This window comes from Ceratotherium simum, chromosome 37 (genome assembly GCF_057802395.1).
Source record: "Ceratotherium simum simum isolate JZ-2026a chromosome 37, ASM5780239v1, whole genome shotgun sequence".
Taxonomy (NCBI): domain Eukaryota; kingdom Metazoa; phylum Chordata; class Mammalia; order Perissodactyla; family Rhinocerotidae; genus Ceratotherium; species Ceratotherium simum.
In genome coordinates, this window is record NC_141936.1 from 28,708,141 (window position 1) to 28,731,849 (window position 23,709).

Below are 23,709 nucleotides of genomic sequence, written 5' to 3' on the forward strand. Positions count from 1 at the left end.
GTGCACACCCATCTGCATATTCTTTAAGCTGAATTCCCTCCACTTTCAGAATTATCATGCACTCAGAGAATGAAATAAGCTGTCTGTCTTTGTATATTATTATTATTTAATCTCTTCATTTTCTGCATTCTCATGAGGTCACTTCCTAAACTCCTAGTTTCCTCTTTTAAACCACAGCTGCATCAAGCTGACAGCTACACTCAAAAACATAGGACTTATGAGAAAAGTGATTGGGCATTCCCAACCCACTGATGGTCGGAATACTTTCTGAATTATCAGATCTTTTCTAAAAGCCCACGGTATGTTTAATTATGTAGAAATCTCCTCTGCATGGCTTTGCTTTTTAAGCTCTGAAAATACCAACATCGTGACATGACATGAGAAGAATTCCATTTTGACAAAATGAAAAACACAAAAAATTCTTCTACTCAGAAAAGAAAATGGAATGTAATGGAGAAAATAAATGCAAAAATAGAATTGGCTGGAAACCAGCAACCACAAGAAAAGAAATATTGCAGGAAATGGAACTAATCAGTTACTATAGTGAAGATTTTTTTTCCCAGACTTTCTTCAGGCAGGAAAAAAGAAAAAGAAACTGTAAATTAATGTAGAAATTAAGAGTTTGGACAAAGCTATATATGTAGTCTTGAACTATACAGAATTCCATGTGAATATTTGTTTTTTGAAAGGACAATCAAGTTTAGTGGACAAATTTAGTGGAATTTCCAAAGTTAATCTTCCTGTGATTCTTCTGATACCCTAGTGAAGCTTTAGTTAGAAGGGTTGGAGCTTTGAGGCGTAAGGTCTATATAATTAGCCACGATACCCTTTCCAGAGGCATGATTATCTTTGTCCCTAACTCAAGTCACTCCAAGGATCAGTCCATTCAGAAATGGACTGGCTTTGGAAGAACCCTCCTGAACTCAGCAACAGTCACTGCCTACAGATTAGCCTTCCATGAATTGATAGTCATCCGCACGCTGGGAAATTTTATAATACGGAAGTTGCTCCTTTGGTTTATTCTCTCAACATAACTTACTCATATCATTTGGTTATTTTGCTATAAAACATACCAATTGTTTTTTAACTGTTTTATGTCTAAGAAATGGCATTTCTTAGGCACTGATCTCTGTATTTTTAAGAACAGATTTAGAAATAATCGTCATTTATTTGCTAGGGGTTTTTGGAAAACTAGTGTCATCAAATTCCAAATATTTACTATTCTAGGTTTAAAAAAAATTAGTAGCTAATCCACTCAATGAAGTCATTTACAAAAAGGTTGGCAGACTCTGGGCATATCTGCAGAGATGGCAGATTCAGGGCTGTAAAAAGTGGAAAATAATTTTTATATAATTTCCAATATCATATTTGAATTTAGTGTGTGGTGTCAAGAAAAAATGGTGCCCAGAAACTCAGACCTTCTCCTGACACCCAGGGCTGATATGATCACAGTATTTAAAAGTTAGCATTTATATCCATTAGAAACCATATGGGTGGGGCCGGCACGGTGGCGCAAGCGGTTAAGTGCTCAAGCTCTGCTTCGGGGGCCCAGGGTTCACCGATTCGGATCCCGGGCACACACCAATACACCGTTTGGCAAGCCATGCTGTGGCGGTGTCCTATATAAAGTGGAGGAAGATGGGCATGGATGTTAGCCCAGGGCCAGTCTTCCTCAGCAAAAAAAAAGAGGAGGATTGACAGATGTTAGCTCAGGGCCGATCTTCCTCAAAAAAAAAAAGAAACCATATGGCTTATGTGCATTTAATTCATATAGAAGAAAACCCAGGTCTCAAGAGTTGAAATTCCTTATCAAGGTCACACAGCTAATTAGCAGAAGAGGCAAGAATTGAACCCAGGTCTCTGGATCCCAAGAGACATTAATGGTCACTAATTATCATGGAGTAAGAGAGCTCCAGTCAGTAACAGAATAACACAACAGGTAAGGAATTGAAAAAAATATATGGAACTTTTTTCACAGCCTTGTTTTAACCCACAGAAACTTATTCACATATAAATTGGTGAAGGTCTTGAGAAATTTTATAACTACCATTTCACAACATTCAGGCAAAAGACATAAGGATTGAAAAGAGGATGGCTGATGAAAAAAGTTTCTGAATCAAAGTATTTTGTGGAATTTTTCTTTTACCCACTCTCCTTGTATTTCACAAATATAAGAATAAAGGTTAATGAACATGTACTCTATGCAAGACACTCTAAGTGCATTACATATATTACCTTATTTATTTCCTTTGATTACTATTATCTCAATTTTTAATCTCAATTTTTGAGGCTATTAACATAGCATTTGTCATACAGGTAATAAGCGCTAGAACCAGAATTTGAACCCATTTCTATGTGATTCCACAGTCTATATTTGTATCCAACAAATTATATTGCTTAACTCCTGAAAGTTATCCTCCTACCCTGCCCACTACCTTATCATTCTCTAATAAAACATGTATTTCTTTTTAAAAAATAGACTAAAGAAGCTGCTTCTGCCTGTGGAAAAAATCTAATTCCTAAAATTAGATGGAAATAAATATTAAAATTGATTCTAAACAGGAATAAATAAGTACTTTCAAAATGAAAATCTTTATATACAGAACATCTAAAATGTCTTCTCAAGGTTTCCATGCCAACCTTTCTAGAATACTAAAATAAGCTGTGAAACAACATTTACTCACACCACATTATGTAGGCTTTTGATACATTAAACTGTTTCATTTTATTTTTTTTAATAAGCCCAACTAAATTTTGAATATTTAGCAAATGGGAGAAGTAACCCTGGCACAAGTCATCAGTGAGTCAAGCATGTAGCTTTCGTTTTTCTAAATGAGAAAAGTCTCAAAAAACAGATTTGAAGGAGACTTTTCATTTCTGTTAACTTTCTTTTTATGTATATCCATAATTAGTCATAGCTTTTCAAAACAGAGTTTTATAAAAGTTCTGCTTAAAATATAAACAACACTAAGCACTTAACACTGAATCTGTAGAAGACAAATCTGGAAATCTAGGGCACTTCCATTCTTGATTCAGACCACCCGGCAAAAGAAAACTAAACGAGTGAAAAGACAAATGGAACTGCACAGGTCTGCTGAGTCCTCTCCCAAAGCCTGAGGAGACTTCTTTTTATTTACCAAATTCCTTAAGGGCAGATGTTGTGGTTTGACTGACTGCTGGGTATGACACGGACCTCCCTCGGGGAACCCAGACCTCCCGAGGGGAAGAAGAAGGGATTCCTGTAGGTCAGGAGGGGTGGGAAGGGGGACCCGGCACGTAGATCCAGCCTCCGGCACTCAGATAGCACCCCAGACAAGGTGGTTAGAAAAGCGATGCTCAGGAAAGACAAAGGGGAACACAGAGGCACTGGGAATGACAAGAGAAAGCCAACAATAGCAACGAGAGCGATCAACACTCAATGAGCTGAAATCCTTCAGGCAGGGCGCAAGGTTCCAGAAAGACAGTAAAGACAAGGCATATATGGTCTCTGCCTTCAGGAAACTAGAACGTAATTAATAAAAAAAAAAACCAATGTTGATTAAGAGATGCAAATAAAGTAAAATGCCATGATAAATCAGATTCGGGGTGTTATGGGAGTGCACAGCTGAGACATCCAGCCCAGTGGAGGGGAGGCTCCCCTGAGAAATTGATGCCTAAGCAAGCATCCCCACAGAAAAAATGGAGAATAAAGGAGAAGGAAGTGGCAAGAGATGAGGCTGAAGAGCTATTTACTGGCACTAACAAATTTAAGGTGAACACAAATATCAGAATTTAATTTGTGCCTTACCACGCTTTGCATAAGCATGCAGTATGTCACATCTAAAGACCGGATTGAGGCAACCATAGTCCAACAGGAAAAGCCAACTGTAAATTCATCAGTCATGACTACACTTAGTTCATCACCCATACTTGTGGGCTGCATTGAGTTGATGTCTCTCTGGTTTATTGGTCTGTGTTTCTTGTCCATAAGTTGTAACATGTTTGAATGGAACACTTTTACTTCTGAGGTGGTAGCATCAACTAACACTTTCCAAAAGTAGACAGACAAAAGCAAACTTCCATGTGGAGCTTTTAAAAGACCCTAATTTACGACTCTGCTGATAACAGTTTCCTGGACTGAGGTCTCAGGCGGTGCCCCTCACTGGGAGAGGCCTACAACTGCAGGCCTCCCACACACGGGAACACCGTGAAACCTACTTGACATATTGATTTGAACCCTCGATCAGTGACTCTAAATCTTAAAACACTGATGATATTCATAGCACTTTTAGTCATTGTGAAAAGTATTTGCCACAAACATTTCTTGAAACATCATATAAGACAGGGCAATATTTTCCTCAATCTGAGACTTAAGATTTGTCAGCCGACTGCAGTGACATGATACGGCGTCATTTATCCGAATCTGTAAGACTTCTTCCAGCTCACATTTCTTCCTCTGCCTTTAGAGCTCAAAATGCTGTTTTGTGGCAAGTGCCATCGTTTTCGCTCTGGCCTTGATTGGAATGTCCTGACTTGGGCTTTGGTTCAGAAGCACACGGCAGTGCCTGTCTGCTCTGATTAGCTCCTGGTGGCTCTGTTACTGTCTTTTCTTGATATCTTCTCTTATATCACAGAGCAGATCCGACTAGTGGGACAAAGGCGCCCGTCACTTGTAGCAGATCGCTGGCAGGAGCCGTCTGGTTCCAGACCCCTGTGGGGAGCAGGCTCAGCGCAGGTCTGGCTACTTCTCTAACAGCAAGCGGACTGACTGTCCTCATGTGAATTATATTTATGAAGACAACATTATCTGAGCCAACACTCTGAACGTATGGTCTGTCAAAAGATTTTTCTGTGATTTATGATTTTACTTACATGACGTTGCATAAAGCTGAACAACTGAACTACATTATCAAATATTAAATCTATCATTTTATTGAAAAGAATAATATCATGGGGGCTCTGGTACTTATGAAAACAATAATTATTGACTTTAGCACATGAAGCTTCTCTTTAAAATATGCTATAGGATGGAATATGCAAAGCTAAAATATTGGTCTCAAAATCCCAGTTTCCTGGCTCATCAGTTCAGAGGGATCATGAACGTGCTTCTAATGTTATCTTTGAAAGGCACAGAGTCCCAGCTGACAGAGTTCTAACACGGCAAAGTCTCTTTACAGTTTTTTCTGAGAAGTTAGAAGGGAGAGATATCAATCCTTACAGCTGATTATAACGATTTTTTTCTTAAGGTTTCGGTTAAAAAAAAAAAGAAGATTAAAGAGTTTACAAGAAGCATGGTGGAAGCATAAAGACAGACACATGATGGTGGGAGGAAAAGGTTGTGACCCCATCAGACATCCTTTATTCCTGAAGAATAAATTGTGTCCTTTCCCAGTAATGACAAAAGGTGGGGGGAGGGGCCTTGACAGGTGCTGCCTCAAAATGCTTTTAAAAGCCATCAACTGATGCATTTTTAAATTGTTAATAGATGAGGACAAATCATTTAGCAAACTCCACCCTATAATTTGGTGTGTCACATAAGTGTGCTATAAAGCACAGTTGCGTACTTCAAAGGCTGTTCGAGTTACCACCTGAACAAGAGAGAGCAAGACTGTGCCTGCCGTGGTCCCCGCTAGCACACTTCTTGGCACATGCGGTGCTCACAAAAGCATTTGTCTGACGAATAAATAATTCACTAGGTGTCATTTTACACAGACTGGAAATTAGCTTAGCCTGCCTCAATACTAAAATAGGAAATTATAAGAAGCTCTAAACCTGACTTTGGAGGCAAGTTGGCATAACGAGGGATTTTCAAAAGATGCCATGGTTTATCTTCGGTCTCACTGTTATTAATCAACATTATTTCAATCAGACAAGATACTGTCACATATCCCAACATGCAATTCAGCATGAACAGAGTTTTCCTCAAAGCTTACTGTGTGATATGGGCCAGGTTAAAAATAAATCCAATAATATCCAATGAAATTTAAAACTAGGAGTCCTCTATAGTCTGAAAAGCGTCAGTAATAGGGAGCAAGGTAAACAATACTGCTAACAACTAGCCTCTGAAAATATAACCTCTTGAGAAGTAAATGGCCTCATGAAAGAGAAAATAATTTGCCTTGTTTAAGAATGACTCTCAGGGGCCAGCCCGTGGCTTAGCGGTTAAGTGCGCGTGCTCAGCTACTGGCGGCCCAGGTTCGGATCCTGGGCGCGCACGGACGCACCGCTTCTCGGGCCATGCTGAGACAGCGTCCCACATACAGCAACTAGAAGGATGTGCAACTATGACATACAACTCTCTACGGGGACTTTGGGGAGAAAAAGGGAAAAAAAAATAAATAAAAATTGCAGTTAAGCAAGTTAATTTAAAAAAAAAGTTGAAAAACCTTGTTTAAAAAAAAAAAATGACTCTCAGAAGGCCTTAGGTTGTCTGAAGAATTTTCCCTTAAATACACACCCTTATAATCAGAAGTTAGGTCTTCACCTTCGAAATAATAAAACAAAATAAAATCATATGAAATAATACTTCTGCTGGAAAGACTGAGCCCTGTGACAGTCTTTTCTCTTTGTATGGAGAACTAAAATTTGCGGAGGTGAAGGCTGCTGCTTCGTTAACAGTCCTTAGTAGAGTTTTCTCCACGTCCTTCTTTAGAATGCTAATTTTATCCACACATACAAAAAGATGCATTTTAAACTGTTCCTCCTAACTTTAAAGAAAAGTTTTAAGGAAAAAAATACCCTGCATAGGAAAAAGAATGTTCTTATTAGAGCATACGGGTTTTAGCTCTGTGTACGTACACAGACTAAGAAACGAATCATGACTGTCCTAGAGGGGAGGCTGCCTTAGTCGTCTCCTGATCTATTCATCAGCAGCAGATGCTCACTCTGGGCGCCACCTGAGTGATTGCTGCCAGAAAGCTCGCAAGCGCAGTAATTAGGTCACGTGATCTCCAGCTAGTCATGCTTTAAAAAAAAAAGCAGATGGCCAATATTAGCATTTGAATGAGCACTGGATGTCTTTTAGTTAAAGGGAGTTTAAGTTAAATGCACCAGAAAGCCGTGAATGTCCGGCCTCAAACACACTTAAAGGAGTAGTTTAAGTTCCTTTTGTACTGTCCATTCTGCTCTCCGCAGAGGCCCACCTTCCCTTACAAAGGCCAAATCTGAGCATTACCACTCCGCTATTTACCCAGCAATGAGGTGGCTATGAGCATGAGGACGATTTTACTTAAATCTGTCCATTTTAAAACCTATTTTTTTCTTTGTTTTAGAATATACTAGCAGTCCATTCGAAGAACCGAAACCATCCATTGACTACTTTCTTAAGAAACCATGATTTTGTTCATTGTAAGGGCAAATACAAATTAAAAATAAGAGGCTTAATTCTCTCTGCTGAAAATAAGGATAGAGACTTCGCCTCTCTCTTTTTTCTTTTAGAATTGCTTTGACTGTTCTTTTCAAATGTATGTAAATCTTTATAATGGCTAATTAAGCCTCTGGCCACTCTCACACTCAGGAAAGTTTCCTCAAGGACCTGCAAGCCTCTTTGTGAAATGCAAACAGAGAGGAAGAAAGCTCCTCTCCCATTGTCTGGGGCACAGTAAGGACCTGACTTCGGTGGGCTCCTTGCTCCAAGTTGTAAAACTACTTCCTGTCATCAAGGTATGAGAAGTTTGTTCTTCCTCTGGAGAAAGCCAACTAGCTGACACAGATGGTCAGCCCAGTTACTAGTAAAATCTAGTCCTCTCACTTGAGGACTAGTTACTGCTTCTCTTGAGGCATGGATGGATTGGGTTGTAATCTGCTTGGCTGTATAAAAGGTGAAATCTCTCCTGGTCTTTGCAGTCGCTTAGTGGACGGCCTTCGATGAGCATCACAGTCTAGTCAACGCTTATTCAATAATACAGGTTTCTTCTTTCTCTACTGCCTTTGTGGAGAGGATTCCTGAATTGGGAGAAGTTTTTGTTTTTAATTATATTTGCCCAACAATTTCAATTCCAATTAACCCTTTGCCCTGTAGTGGAGCCCTTTTAGATAATTTAACAAATAATTTAAATGGTAGAATTCCAAATTTCCCACGTGAAATTTAATAGAGAGAGAGAGTACTTAATTTTACTACTTCATTTGCCTTTAATTATAAACAAGCTTGGTAATATTAATACCAAAACAAAATAAATCCACATAGCATGAATGTCAGTTGGAACATTTAGTTTCCCTACGTTGAGATACTGATGTTTATGTTTTTCTTTTCACAGAACCTAACACAAAAATATAATTTTATTAACGGAAGTTCTTGGAACAGACATCCACATTAGTATCTCTCTATGTAACTATTCCTTATGCACAAAACAAGCAGGAAAAATCTCATGATGGATTGGATTTCTGCTTCTAGTTTAAAAAATAGATACACATAAAAGTAGTGGATAAAGTTAATTCGTATACGAGGACTCACAAAACTGAGGCTGCCCCAACAGCCTGGCCCACATCCCACGTCTACACCTGAGTCAGCCTGCACTTTGGGGGACATCTGTCAAGAAGTCCTAACATACACCAATCACAATGCTCCCACTCGGCTTTGGCTGGCTCACCTACCCTAGAAAACAGGGCCTGCTGCCTTATAAGGAAATCCCCGACCTCCTAGCCAGTCCTGTCCTGTTTCGCGTTGGCTCTTCCAAGGCTCTATAAAACTCGCTCTAGCCCCAAACCCCACGGGAACAGTGCTCCACTGCTCATGAGGCACTGCACTCCTCGACCCATGGATTGTTTTCCCTTGAATTAAGGATATCAAACTTGTTACTAAATTGTAGTATTTTCGTCATTTGACATAGCTCAACAAATATTTGTGGAAAGAAAAAACTGGAAGACTGAAACCGAAGGAGTGAGGGAAGAGGTAGCGTCCAGCCCAGGAGTAAACCTGTCCTGTACCCCCTGTTTCAGTTTCCTAACCCCCAGCCCTCGGTCCCTTCTCTGTGCCTTGGCTTCCACAGACGCCTTTCAAGAAATGCCCTGCTTTCTCGACCTTCACTTTCTACGCCTAGTTAAATTCTAGTCACCTTTAAACCCAGCTCAAATTCCTTTTTTTAACGAGGTCCTTGTAAATCATGGTGAGTTACATCTTCTCTGGATCTCTCTAGAAGGTCAGGTGTCTGTACTTGGCATGTGACTATATTGTTGTGTATTCGTTACTATTTATATGCATTCACTCTCCCTTCCTTAAACTTGACTTCGAGCCACTGGAGAGCAAAGGAACCAGTTGTAATTCTGCTGCAGCATCCACAGAACCTAGCCCTCAAATGAACTATAAGTGTATTCTCAACACTTGATTTATTAATAACTGCTTTGTTTCACCAGAACTACACCTTCTTGTGTATCCTTACTTCATATATGCAAAGATTTTAATATGAGAGTACAGATAGCAACCCATGATTTAGAATTCTATCATTTATAAATTCCCATGAAACTATGAGACTGAAGAAAACAATCTGGTTCCCCAAAGTCTAGACCAGGCAAAAAAAGAGTTATCATCCGGGCTGTTCTACTAGTTTTTTTTCTTTCCTTTTTAAAGTTTCTGTTTGCCTGCATTTACCTGTGACTAGAATTTCTTTACATAAACGTTTCTCTTCCTTGGCCACACTTCTTCCTTCCCCCACTCCTCACGGCCCTCCAACCTGTAAAGGGGTGCACTTCCATGGGGGTCACCTTAGCTAATGATTCCTGCATCCAAGAAATTGGGTCACTGTTTGACTAGCTGAGTGGGACACTGTTTATGGCAGTGTCAAAATGATGAAATAAAGAAATAAGTAGCAAGAACAACATCGTTGTGGTCTTTATGAAATAAATAATGAACTGGGAAAACGATCTCTGAGCAAATCATGACATGGAAGTGTGGAAGATACTACGTTTAATCCAAAGAGAAACCATTTACCTGGAAAACTTTCTGAAAACAAAACCAAATCAAATCACATTTCAAACACTTTTAATGTCTCCCACCGGCACTGTGGTAACAGACGCATCGTATTTCTAAGTTTTCCAGCCCTTGCTGATCAATGAAGTAACTGACTTTTGCATCTTCTTTATGCTATTTACGTAAAGATGAAGAGCTTCTGTATTTTCTAAACACAAAGTTAAAACAATTTTTGCCACTTGTTCTCATCCTCCTTCTGCAACTGACAACCTCAGTAAAAACAAACAAGGAAGTTTACTAAAACTGCCCAGATGTAGGAAATCCAGAAAATTAACAAATATTTATTCAGTCCACACAATGTAAAGGAACACAGCGATTCCAGGTGTGGTGGAGGAAGTAGAATGATGTTTGACAGAAGGAAACAGAAACTATTCAGGTAACTACACTGACACGTAGGGGTTTACATTTACAGTTGCTGCATGATTATTCAAGAACCATGAGATATTTTAAGGTAACTTTATTAACACGTAACAGGTATTTTTTATGTTGTGCAATACTTGTAATGAAATAGAAGAAAAGGTGGTTATATGCTGCCGAAACACCTATAATAGCTGAGCCCGAAAATACAATTTCTCTGGTCATTAACTTCACCTGGCCTACGTGGCTGCTTTTTTTCTATGCCTCAAACACACTACCAACAGTAAAAGATTTACATCTTAATTTCCAAATAGTTAAAAGAAGTAGAAAACCTCAAGGGGCAAACTAAGTACAAAGGTCCTCTCCCCGTGACATGATTGCCAAATGGTCCCTGTCAGATCTCTGGGGTCCTGAGAGATCACGGAAAGTCAAAGCGAAATTTGAAAGGGTTTGCATCTATAAAGTTGTCTATCAAGGTAAACACCCTGACCACTGACTCATTTTTTCCATGTTTTCAAACTTATCCAAAATTATTTTTTTTCGATTTTATTTATTTTTTTCCCCCCAAAGCCCCAGTAGACAGTTGTATGTCATAGTTGCACATCCTTCTAGTTGCTGTACGTGGGACACGGCCTCAGCATGGCCGGAGAAGTGGTGCGTCAGTACACGCCCGGGATCCGAACCCAGGCCGCCAGTAGCGGAGTGCGCTCACTTAACTGCTAAGCCACGGGGCTGGCCCCTAAAATTATTAAACGATGAAGAAATACTCGGAAATAAAAATAAAAATCACGATGAGAGGAGAGAATTCTTGTAATCTTACTTTCCCTAACGGTTTCAGAAATGAGGCCCTCGGTGCACCCATGGTCACATCTGTGTTTTCTCTCCCTGTGGTCTAATTTATTCTCTGCTATGGGGCTGATGTTCTCTATGGCTTGCTTAGGGCCCCATAAAGATGCCCGCACAGGTGTTTTTTAAAAGGTGGGCTAGCTCATTCTTGCACCCGAGTCTTGTACCTGGAGAGCTACTTCTGGCAAGACCCTAACACATGACAACAGACTTAAGGACAAGACGGAGAAAGCATTTCCACTCTAGAGGTGAAATACTTCAGGCAAAAGATATCAAGTTCACTATTACTTATCATTCTAAAGATGAATATCTCATAAATGAAGCTATCACTGAATGGTGTATACTCCCATATTATAAGCCAGTCATTACATTTAGGTAAGTGTGTATTTCTCTACTTATTTCTATCCCTAAAAATACTTTTCTACATTTTGAAGAACTATTACATTTCACAGAGGAATAGTCTGTTATAAAAACTGTGTCTGGTTTAATGACTGTTTCTCTATTCATAAAATGAGGATGATAGTGGGGCCAGCCCAGTGGCTTGACGGTTGGGTGTGCGTGCTCCGCTACTGGCAGCCCGGGTTCGGATCCAGGGCGTGCACCGACGCACCGCTTGTCCAGCCATGCTGAGGCGGCGTCCCACATACAGCAACTAGAAGGATTTGCAACTATGACATGCAACTATTTACTGGGGCTTTGGGGAGAAAAAGGGAAAAAAAAAAAAAAAGGAGGAGGACTGGCAACAGATGTTAGCTCAGGGCCGGTCTTCCTCAGCAAAAAGAGGAGGATTAGCATGGATGTTAGCTCAGGGCTGATCTTCCTCACAAAAAAAAAAAAGGATGATAGTACTTAAAGTTATATAATTTTATAATAAAAAATAAAAATATATAATTTTATATATTATATATAAATATAATAAAATATCTATATATAGTTATGTATATATTTATATGTAATTATATATGATATATAAATATAATAAAATAAAATAAATAAAAAATATAATTTTATATTTTAAAAATTAGCTAATATATTAAGTGATCACTTGATCTATTTTTAAACTACAAACTTTATTCGACATACAATTTTTACCATAAACTAGAAAGGAGAAAGACAGAGCGAGTGACATGGGTACATATAGAAAAATAGACATAAATGCATGTGCACAATGTATTAAGTGTTTTTTTTTTCTTCCAGCTCTTCACTAATTAGTTTTAAAATAGTAGGAAGAAAGCAAAGTAAACAAAGCAAAGACTCTAAAGCAACATAAGCTGATGGTCATAAGACACGCAATGAAACCAAATCCACTTTGGTTTGTTATGACAAATGGTTATTCAACTAATATTTTTATTTTGCTAAATACCTGGAAGGAATTAGTTCAGAAAGGGCAGATAATCTTACCTTCTTTAACAAGAATGGCCCATCAAGTATGCCCAAAAGAGAAACCCTTGTATTGTTCACTGGCAAAACTATCCAACACCAGCATGCATATCCCTGTATGTATCTAACAAATATGTATTGTATGTTATCTTCCTTTTTCTGCTGTGCAACTGATGATTTTCTGTTCTTAGATGAATAACTGATGAAACTTAGTAAGTTTCATGTAGATTTATAGAAACTGAGGAACAAGAAGGCATATCCCCTTTCAATAATATAAAGTTCTTGCTTTGCAATAAGTAGGCCATAAAAGAAACAAAGGATTTCTAAATGAATGGACTCCTTCTTACATAAGAAGAAAATGCACTTTTTATGTTTTTAAATCCTCCAAACCGCCCTAATAAAATACAGGCCCAAATGAAAGTCATGGTCTTCTTTAAAGATATAAATGGTGTGCAAAAACATCAGCTGTGCTATTCTTTGGAATGGCATTCTTTCTTTCAGATAATTCAGGAAAAGAATAAAAATTAGCTGGCCAGTGAATTAAACCCATAGGATTGATTTCATAAGCATGGGGTTTGTATGAAAATATATCCAAGGGCTTGTCTTCTGTAGCCATTTGATACTATAAATATTTAGTTTAAATATTTAGTTTAAATAAATAAAAAAAAAAGAACCAGCTAGACTGTTTTTTTCTCACGTGGAAGACACAGATCCATTACTTGTTACGGAAGATATTTACAGTGGGTCATGTTTTCCTATTTGTCCTCTGTGTCCTCAACAAGCCTATTTCCTCAGTATGTTAAGACTGTTAAAATAAAGGAGTGATTCTGGAAACGTATATCCTGAGGTCCTCCATCAGGTCAGATGAGGAGACGGAACAGTGAGGGCGTGCCTGCCTCTCAGGCCTCCAACCTCCTCCCCACCTCTCCCATTCCTAATCATGTCATGAGCTTACTTCTTGATTGTAACGTTTGTAACACGAAAGGGTTAGTTTTCATAAAAACGAGAAAATAAGTTATTTATGATGGTTCAGATTTCAGAAAGCTGCACAAAACAAAGCAAATTCTCCTGGGACTAAGTGGTCTTTCCAGGTCGAAATATGATTCCAGCAGCTTTGCGTCTCTCCTTAAAGTGGTAAACAAATAATTCTGCACTCTACAAATCTTTCCAGAATCTCAGTCACTTTGCCACGTGTCAATACAATAATTAGAATTCTGGATGCTTTTTCATGCATAAGCATACTGTAATCCTATTATGCTACACGTAGAAATAAAGCAGAATGACAAACAACCACCTGTCTCACCCCTGTACTTTTTTAAACTCCCCGATTAAACCTAACGAGTATTACTGCTTCAAACGTCTTTTCAGTGAGTTGTTGCAAGTCCTTGCTTTTTGCTCAACTTTTCCATCACCAAGGGAGAGAATATGGCGATTAATAATTATTATGACATATGAACACACATATATACACATATATATTCAGCTCTGTTAATTTACAGATATGTAATAAAATTGTTCACTGTTGCTTCTAAACTTTATAATTCGTACAATAAGCATTCCCCGGGTGTCCACTCCTACAAGGGCGAAGGCCCCAGTTGCTGTGAGCTGCCGGGGAGACAAGACGTGTCCAGAAACAACCGTAACGTAAAGAAGCATGAGCAGATGCTACAAGAGATGTGTGAAGCAACACGAGGCAAGTTGCTGGGGAACAGAGCTTCTCCCTGGGATGCTCCTGAAGGCTGACCACGTAGCTGGTCAAAGACTTGTCTCCCTTGACTCTGGGAGATCAAAGCACTGAAGCTTCCTGGTAAGACAGAAGAGCATCTCTTCTCCCCACTCCTGATTATAGTAGAGTACTAGCATTTTCTACCCTGTTGTTTTATTTCAGTGCAAGTCCGTTTGTGCACTATTCTGCTTAGTTTGTTAACAGTATCTTTAATAAAAGATATAATATTACTCAGACGAGCATAGAGGAATTACTTTCTGGTCAGTTTAAAATACTATACAGGTATTTATATTGTATATATTTATATATATACATAATTATATATATTTTATATATATATTTATATTTTTACACTTATTTGTATACATTTATAAATATATATTTATATTTATATATAAAATAAAAATTATAAGTAATATTTATATATTACTTATATAAATATATATATAAAATACAATATTTATATACATACAAAACTTCTGGCTTCTTTCACTTATATATTTTATTTTATGACAATAATTTAAAGATCTTTGTTACTTGTATTTCCTGTCTTAAGAGAAAAACCAGAATTTATTACTCATGTAAAAACTAAGAAAAGGAAATGCCTTCGATAGATGTTTTAAAAGTGAATTGAAATCCTCCCTATTTAAGATTCATAACTATACATTATCTCATTTAATCTTTAAATGAAGTATAAGTTATTTTTGTTCCCATTTTACAGATAAGATAATAAAATCAGAGAGCTCTACTGAAGCAGTTTAGCAGTCTGGAAGCACAGAGAGCATTAGAACTCAAGGCAGAGGGACAGACTGGAAAAAGGAGGGAGGCCCAGGCCCAGGTAGAAATAGTGAGATACTGGAAACTGTCTGAATGTCCAACAATGCGTAAGTGGTGAAAAAAATTATGGAATATCTACAGGATAAAATATTACAGTCATTAAAATCACATCTTCAAATAACCAGAAGTTACAGGATACAAAGTTTAACTTCAATTTTGTGAAAACAAAACAAGACAAAAATTGGAGAGAAATACATCAAAATAGTGGTAGCAATATTAAAATAAAGAGAAAAAAATCAGAAAAATCAATACACATTTTTTAAAATGTAAAAAACATGGTGTAAAATGTTTTTAAGAATCAGTATCAAGCTTGACTTTCCCGCATCTGTACTTCACTCTGACTCCCTTTGATCACCACAATAAATCTAGCTCACATCTGTCATCACACATAGTTACAGATTTTTTTCTTGCAATGAGAACTTTTAAGATCTACTCTCTTAGCAACTTTCAAATATGCAATACAGTATTATTAACTATAGTCTCCCTGCTGTACATTACATCCTCATGACTTATTTTATAGCAGGAAGTTTGTACCTTTTGACCCTTTTCACCCATTTCAACCACCCCTCTACCCCCGGCCTCTGGCAACCACCAATATGTTCTCTGTATCTATGAGCTTGGGTTTTTTTTTTAGATTCCACATATAAGTAAGATCGCACAGTATTTGTCTTTCTCTGTTTGACTTATTTCACTTGGCATAATGCCCTCAAGGTCCACCCACGTTGTCACAAATGGCCAAGATTTCATTCTTTTTTAATAACTGATTAATATTCCATTATACAGATGTAGATATAGATATACCACATTTTCTTTAGCCACTCATCCATCAATGGACACTTACGTTGTTTCCATATCTCGGCCATTATACATAATGCTGCAATGAACATGGGGATGCATATATCTTTTTGAGTTCGTGTTTTCAGTTTCTTTGAATAAACACCCACAAGTAGAATTGCTGGATCTTTTGAAAGTTCTATTTTTAATTTTTTGAAGAACCTGCATACTGTTTTCCACAGTGGCTGCACCAATTTTTATTCCCACCAACAGGTATAAAGGTCTCCTTTTCTCCAACATCCTTGCCAACACTTGTCTTTTTGATACTAGCCATTCTAACAGGCATGAGGTGATATCTCATTGTGGTTTTGATTTGCATTTCCCTGATGATTAGTGCCGTTGAGCACATTTTCACGTACCTATTGGCCATCTGTATGTCTTCTTTGGAAAAGTGTCTATGCAGATCCTCTGCCCATTTTTTAATCAAATTGTTTGGGTTTTTTTGCTATTGAATGATATCAGTCCCCTATATACTTTGGATATTAACCCCTTATCAGATATATGATTTGCAAATATTTTCTCCCATTCAGTAGGTTGCCTTTTTGTTTTATTGCTGTGCAAAAGTGCAAGGAGATTTCTGATACCCCATTTTATATATCCCTATCTATATCTTGCTTTTATCTAGCAACACTCGTTATTTTTCTCAGCTAATACTATTATAGAAAAACAAGCTTTTCGGGCCGGCCCGGTGGCGCAAGCAGTTAAGTGCGCATGCTCCGCTGTGGCAGCCCGGGGTTCGCCGGTTCGGATCCCGGGCGCACACCGATGCACTGTTTGGCAAGCTGTGCTGTGGCAGCTGCCCACATAAAGTGGAGGAAGATGAGCACAGATGTTAGCCCAGGGCCAGTCTTCCTCAGCAAAAAGAGGAGGATTGGCAGATGTTAGAACAGGGCTGATCTTCCTCACAAATAAAAAAAAAAAAAAGCTTTTCTATGAGGGAAATTCTTTTTTCCTGAAGCAAAAGAACTCAGTTCTCCTTGAGAAAAGAATGATAATTTTCATTATATATCATATTTTGTGTTGAGAATCTGGCTGTTTCTGGTGAATTAATACAGTTTTAAAAAGTTTTGCTATATCTAGCTGCTTTTACAAAATGTGATTTAGATTACTGATTACCAAATTTAATTTAACTATCTTTTCATTCTCAGTTGGAAAAAAAATAATACCAACTGTGCTCCAGCACATTCAAGTGGGAAGACCTGGCAACAGGAGAGGTTTAAACACGTTTCCATGTCTTTGTACACTTTATATATTTTAATTGATGTATTTATTTTGGAATATGTAAGTCACCCTGACTTTTCACAATTAGACCAAACACACAAATTATGTTCACACTCCCACAAAAGAAACTCTCCATACGGAAGACGGGTAGAGGATCAGATTAAGGAAGTTTTTGTGTATTACTCTTACAGTTTTTTTTTTTATTTAACAAAATTCTTTTCTTTTCTTTTTCACATGTTTTTTAGTTTTTTTTCCTTTCTGAAAAGTGGCCAAAATGAGATGAGATTTCAAGTTGCCATGTTGACGATACCAACCACAAAACAAAAATCCGAAAGGGAAGAGGACAAAATATGATGTACTTTTAATTAAAATGAAAAACAATTCAAAATTAACTCTGTGCATTGAAGATATTCCTAATTCAAAGATTTATACTTTGCCAAAAATCTCATTCTATTTGTAATTTCTGCTTGGCAGGGAAAGAAGAGTGGCAAAAAGTTCAAAAAATCTTACAAGAAATTCCATGTTTAAATGTGTGGAAGTTTGCATAGAATATACCAAGGAGTGAATACTGAGGGCAGCCAGGCTCAGTGTCGTCAATAAATTCAATTCCAAACTATACGAACACATAATAAAATAACCAGTTTACAAATAGAGACTTTTAACTATCATTTGTGTAGACATTTTACTTTATTTCCTTATTAAGTTGCTAATTAGAGTAGGCATGATTCAACATATTCTATTTGCTATAATCTATACAGAGTTCAAGGCTAGGAAAGCACAGTTAGTACATGAAAAAGAGAACTACTCCTAGTTGTGTGTGTGCGTGGGGTGTGTGTGTGTGTGTGTGTGTGTGTGTGTGTGTGTATGTGAGAGAGAGATGTATTGGGGGTGGAAGGGCGAGGTCAGAATTGAGGCCAGAAAAGGTATACATTTACTGAGTGCCTGCTATGTGTTAGACACCACAATCTGAAGGGCAAATATGGGCTTTAAGGCTAAATTCCCGATTAATGTAAGCGTAAATGAAAAGCCAGTGTTTTTCTTGATGTTTATTAACGAAAAGCCTATACAAAACTTTAGCGACACCTGGCATTTCGCTCTTTTATGAAGAACAAAAGCTCTCATGTGATTCAGGGTTTACTTTATTTTGTTCTAAAATCTGAATACATGTTCTGGAGAAGAAAATAGAAGGGATAAACGAAATTCCAAGCCTATTGACTCGAGTGCTCTCTTAGGCTCTGTTATCCAACTAAACTCAGGGAGGCTGGTTTTCAGTCTCCCATAAAACCAATTAACAAGAAAACAGAACAAAAGGAATGACATCTTAAAACTCTGCTAGTTAATTGAAATTTGCAATTGATAAGTTATTTTTCAACTCTACCATCCTTAGGGAAGGTAGCTACCAAATCGTGGGCTTCAACAGCGTTTTCCTGCAAATTCAGAAAGCTGACCATTCTTTAAAATGTTCACCAGCCTTACAAAGAAGTCATTCTCTTGATATGTGTTTACTAAATGTATGAATTAGAATTGGATCTTTTTATTTAATCAAAATTCAGCTAGTAAGACAGGTAAAATAAATAAAACACTCAATAATCAAAGAAATTATAGTAACTCTGAAAACAAACACTGCTCAGGAAAACATGTCTGCAGGGCCACAAGTCTGAACTGTATCCAGTTCTCACTAAGTCTCAGCTTTCTCCCACACTCTGCACGAGGGGCTGACCCAGCCATACGAGGCTCAAGACACCTCTATTTCATTACACACTTTATTTATAATCAATATCAACACTCCACCAACCTTAATTCCAGCCAGCAGTCACAAGATACCTTGGATCAGATCAGTACAATCTGAAAGACAAACAGAAAAACATTTCGTAAATTAAATCAACTGAATGATTCAGTCTTTTATTTTACTAGGGAGGAAGATGGCATTAAGTCACTCGGTTCCTTGCACCATAAAATTTAGCAGCTGACAATATATACATTTACAAGGGGGGTTATGTAGTTATAAAACTTTAAACTTAGAATTATTTTCTAGATTTCATTTAAAAACATGTATTAGACGCCCAAATTAGGTCCTATTCTGATTTTCAGCAGTTTATTTAAAATAGAACAATTCTTATGCTTATTTTCTATAACATCAACCAAAATATTTTAACAAAATCCATATTCAATGTACTACCATGTTTCTTGATATATTTAATTAAAAATAATAAAAGTGATGCATTTGGATCCTTAATCTGATTTAACAGCCGCAGACAGTCTGTAGGTTTTTAGTCCAGGATCAACAACCTATGCAAAGGCAACAAAAGTCAAACAAGACAATTCCACTGGCAACCTACCAACCTCCCCATTGCTTTCTTACACCTGAGCTTTGTTGCTAAATTATGCTGAGAAGCACACCGTCAAGTGGAAGTAACAAAGAAGGAAACTGAGGACAAAAGCAACCCCAAAATTACTACGCCACAAGGCAGCCCGTCTTCTGGATGGTTAGTGAAGAAAACCACGTTAAACTGACATGAAGTAATTGCTGAGGGAGCATCTATGACTACCTCTCCAATTAAAAACAAGTTAGGCTCTAGAAGGGTGTCTGTGAGTTAAGTGGTTGGAAGTTAGAATTCGTTCCACATGATATTGTTAGAAATGGTTCATTATTAGACTCCTAGGTTAAGTCCAAAAGCTAAACTAACCTAAAATGGTAATTATTTAATGAAAAGAATAGTCTAAAATAATATTCATATATTCCAGTGAGATGATATGTTAATTAGCTTGACTGTAGTAATCATTTCACTAGGTGTATGTATACCTTAAATAAATACACTTTTTATTAAAAAACAATATAAAGAAAATACTAATAAACAAAAAAAGTATTGGAAATGAAATTCTTGATTTTTAATCTTAAGGGCAGGTGCTTACGAAAAGTGAACTTTATCATACAAGAATGAAATGATAGGTAGATAAATTTGTGGAGATTAAAAAAAAATAGGATTTGGAGGCATTCTGAGGGACTTTCAAGATTAATGGCTTTAGTATGTCTACCTGACTTTATTATAGTTTGATACAAATATTATTCTTTTCCTATAAAGCCAACAGCTCCTAAACTGTGTGTCATGGTACCCCAAGCCACCACAGTAAATTAAGAGACTAGTGAAATATTTTCAGTATATGAAGACACACAGCAACATCCACCAGGCACTACACAAACTACTAGCTTGAAGAAGTTCGCGGTTTCAGTATTAGATTATGCTACATTCCTTTCAATGATGCCATAGCTTTGCAAAGTTGGGTTTTTAATGGTGTTTGTGATATAAAAGCAAATAATGCATGAAAACCAATGTGGAATAAGAAATGAGGATAGCAGCCGGCCCAATGGCGTAGTGGTTAAGTGTGCGCACTCCACTGCAGTGGCCCCGGGTTCGGATACCGGGTGGGCACCAACGCACCGCTTGTCAAGCCAGGCTGTGGCGGCGTCCTATATAAAGTGGAGGAAGATGGGCATGGATGTTAGCCCAGGGCTGATCTTCCTCACAAAAAAAAAAAAAAAAAATGAAGATGACATGTCCAATCTGACTCCCAGGTCTGAGGGCTGGGCAGTACCCAACAGGCACACACATCCCATTAGTAAGTAAGTATGAGTTTCTAAGTTTAAAATAAAAAGATTTCTTCTTTCAATTTATGTGTATCATTTTTTTCAAAAGGCCACTAAGTTGTTAAGACATACTTATTAAGCTAATTAAATGGAACCATGAGGTATTTCTTTTGGCCTACGAGTCCCATGAAAAAAATTACCAAGATACTCAGAATGCCACAAACTCAGAAAGTTTGGGACACTCTCTATTAAGCATAGTTTTTTGTTTTGTTTGATTTTTGCTCCATAAATTAAAAAAAAAGAGAAAGCAAAAGAGATGAGGGGTAAAAAAAGTACAGAAGAGAGAAGGGAAGGAGAGGAGGAAAAATATTTTCCTAAAAGAAGAGGGAAAATACTAGGCGAGTGGGAAGGACGGTGGTTCAACACACTGAGTCACTGTGGATGTGTGCTCTGTGTGTGTGTACATGTGCACATCCATATCTGAGAGTGCTATGTGTGTGCAAGAGGTGGCTAAAACAGTGCACATGGACACGAGGGGATGAGAGACAAAGAACAAGTGGTGGGCACACTGCACACACGTGCGTTTCAGCTGTGTTCATTATCAGCCATCATCCCCAAGAAAGGTGGTGCCCCGGCTGCCTGGAGCCCCACACATCTGTCTGGGGGCAGTCGGAAGCCTCAGGTACCATTCGACCACGGCCACCTCCTGCTAAGAGCTCTTCAGCATACCAGATCAATATCCTGAAATCTTTAACATTCTTTTAAATAGATTGGATTTTATCTTTTCCATGTGTACTTTCAAATATATACTTTCAGAGTAAGAAGAAAATGATACTTGGGGAGTTTTTCACAAGCCTGGCTTCCTGATATATGACCCTGGCTTCGTGCTGTGTTCCATAACGTGACTGAGGAGACATCCCGCCTTCCCCAACCACTGTCCTCTCAACCCAGCCCCATCTCCAAAAAGTTCCAGTTTATTTTCTTTTCAATACGGCATGAGTCAAATACAAATTTTATTCAAAATATGAATGCTCTTTTAGCTACGCGAACCTTGCATTTGAACCCATAGTCAGAGCAAGATGTTCAGCACACAGAAGAATATGAATAACTGTCTGTTACATGAATGAAGGTGCTTCGTGTTGTCCTTTCCTCACGCTTTGTCAAATTTAAAGAAAGAGCTGAAAATTCCCCTTTTGGCAGAAATAAGAAAAAAATCCCATCCTTGCCCCACCTGATTTGCATAGAAAATATTTAATGGAAACAAAGTTCCGAGGGAGAAAAGGAGTTCATTTTCAACCTGGCGGACTCACAGTCTCCTGGGGGTTTTGTTAGTTTGCTTTTCTTATCTTTAAGGGGAGCACTTCCATTTGCAGTGCCAAGAGCAGCTGCTTTGTAAATAATTCTCTGGGCCTTTTTTGTTTTTTCACCCAACCCGGTTATTGAGCAAACTGGCACAGAATAGTGAAGATTCATGTTGCCCTGGGGCTCAGTCCCCACTGTGAACATCTGCCATTTCAAACACACAGGTCAAGACTTTTGTGTAGTGTTTTGCTAAACAATGCCCTAAGCACAACTCAAATTAAATTCTTTTCAATTGGATTCAGCATCTGCTTCTAGGCAGCTTAACTTATCAGCAGATGAAAAGCACCATTTCTCCATCCTCTAAGTCTCTTTCTCCACACCGAAAACGTAGGGGAAACGTAAGAAAATAATTTTGAGAGTTAATTGCTAAAGCTTTTTTTTTTCTCTTTTGCCAATGAGAAATGACCTCATGCCTACGTTTTATAAATCATATTGTGATGGTCAGATCAAATTGTAAACCCTATATCAGCTGAAGAATGCCTGTTTACACCCCATGAGGAATAAAAATTAAAAATAGCGGACACACTTGAGCGCTTACATTATCAAGGTCCGTTGTCAATTGAACAGCCACCTTTCACATTTCCTGTGCCTCTCCCTTCTTAAAGTTACATGTGTGAGTCTCAATTTCCAGAAACTGTTCCTGCTTGAGTAACAAATCTTACTGCTTGAGTTTCAATTTACAGATACAAATGTAGGAAATATTGCAGCTGCAAGACAAATTAAAAATCAATTCTTTTTAAAATAAATTTAGGCCATTTTTATTTGTTTATAATGCTTACATTTTTTAAATACAGAGCAGCTATACATATATATACACACACACACACACATATAGCATTGTTCAGTATTTCAGGGATCTGAAGTTCTGCCACCAAAGAGCTTACTTAGAATCTATTGGGATAGGGGCGGTCATAAAAAGCCAAAAGACAAAAGGCGGTGATACAAAGCAGAATATGCCTCCTGTCACAAAGAAACACCAGCAAAGAGCTAGGGGAGAACAAAGAAGGAAAAAATAAATCCTGTTATACAGATAAGGATTCACAGGCATTTGAGTTTGGGCCCTGAAGGAGGAGGATTTTGAGAGGCGGAGATGGAATGGGAAGGAGACCAACTCAGACAACGGACTCAGCAGAAACAAAGTAAAGAAAGAAGCAAAGCCCAGGGGATGTTAAGGAAAAACACCTACAGCCCTACCTGGCTGAGGTGTAACACACAAGAAGAGCGATGATCGGGTGAAAGGCTAGGTTGGGTCGGCATAGGGAGTGATGACCTTGAACCACGAGCTGAGGAAGCCACATAATTAAACACATTTAATTTTGTAGGCTGAAGCAAACCACTACAGGTTTTAAACTCAAGAACAACATAATTAGGAAACTGAATCTGGCAACACCATGCAGACTGGATCAGAGATGAGGAGAGATGGGAGAAAAATACACCATTAGGTGGCTCCTTCAGAAGTCCAGGTGAAGGGGAATGAACAGTTACCTCAGGTAGAGACAGAGTCAATGCAAAGGAGGAAGAGGCTCCGATGAGTCCCCTTGGGCTGCCTAACAACATACCACAGACACGGTGGCTGAACCTACAGAAATGTACTTTCTCAGTTCTGGAGGCTGGAAG

The 23,709-nt window shown here is 38.0% G+C and overlaps 1 protein-coding gene across 38 annotated transcripts in view; it reads right to left on the minus strand.

The window, feature by feature from the left end:
- MAP2 (microtubule associated protein 2) overlaps positions 1-23,709 on the minus strand; it is a 281,613-nt gene that overhangs the window by 194,278 nt on the left and 63,626 nt on the right. For all 38 annotated transcript variants that reach the window (XM_087424902.1, XM_087424924.1, XM_087424939.1 and 35 more), the window contains exon 2: positions 18,940-18,989. The gene's annotated coding sequence lies outside the window, so the exon portion shown is untranslated. The remainder of the gene's footprint in view (positions 1-18,939; positions 18,990-23,709) is intronic.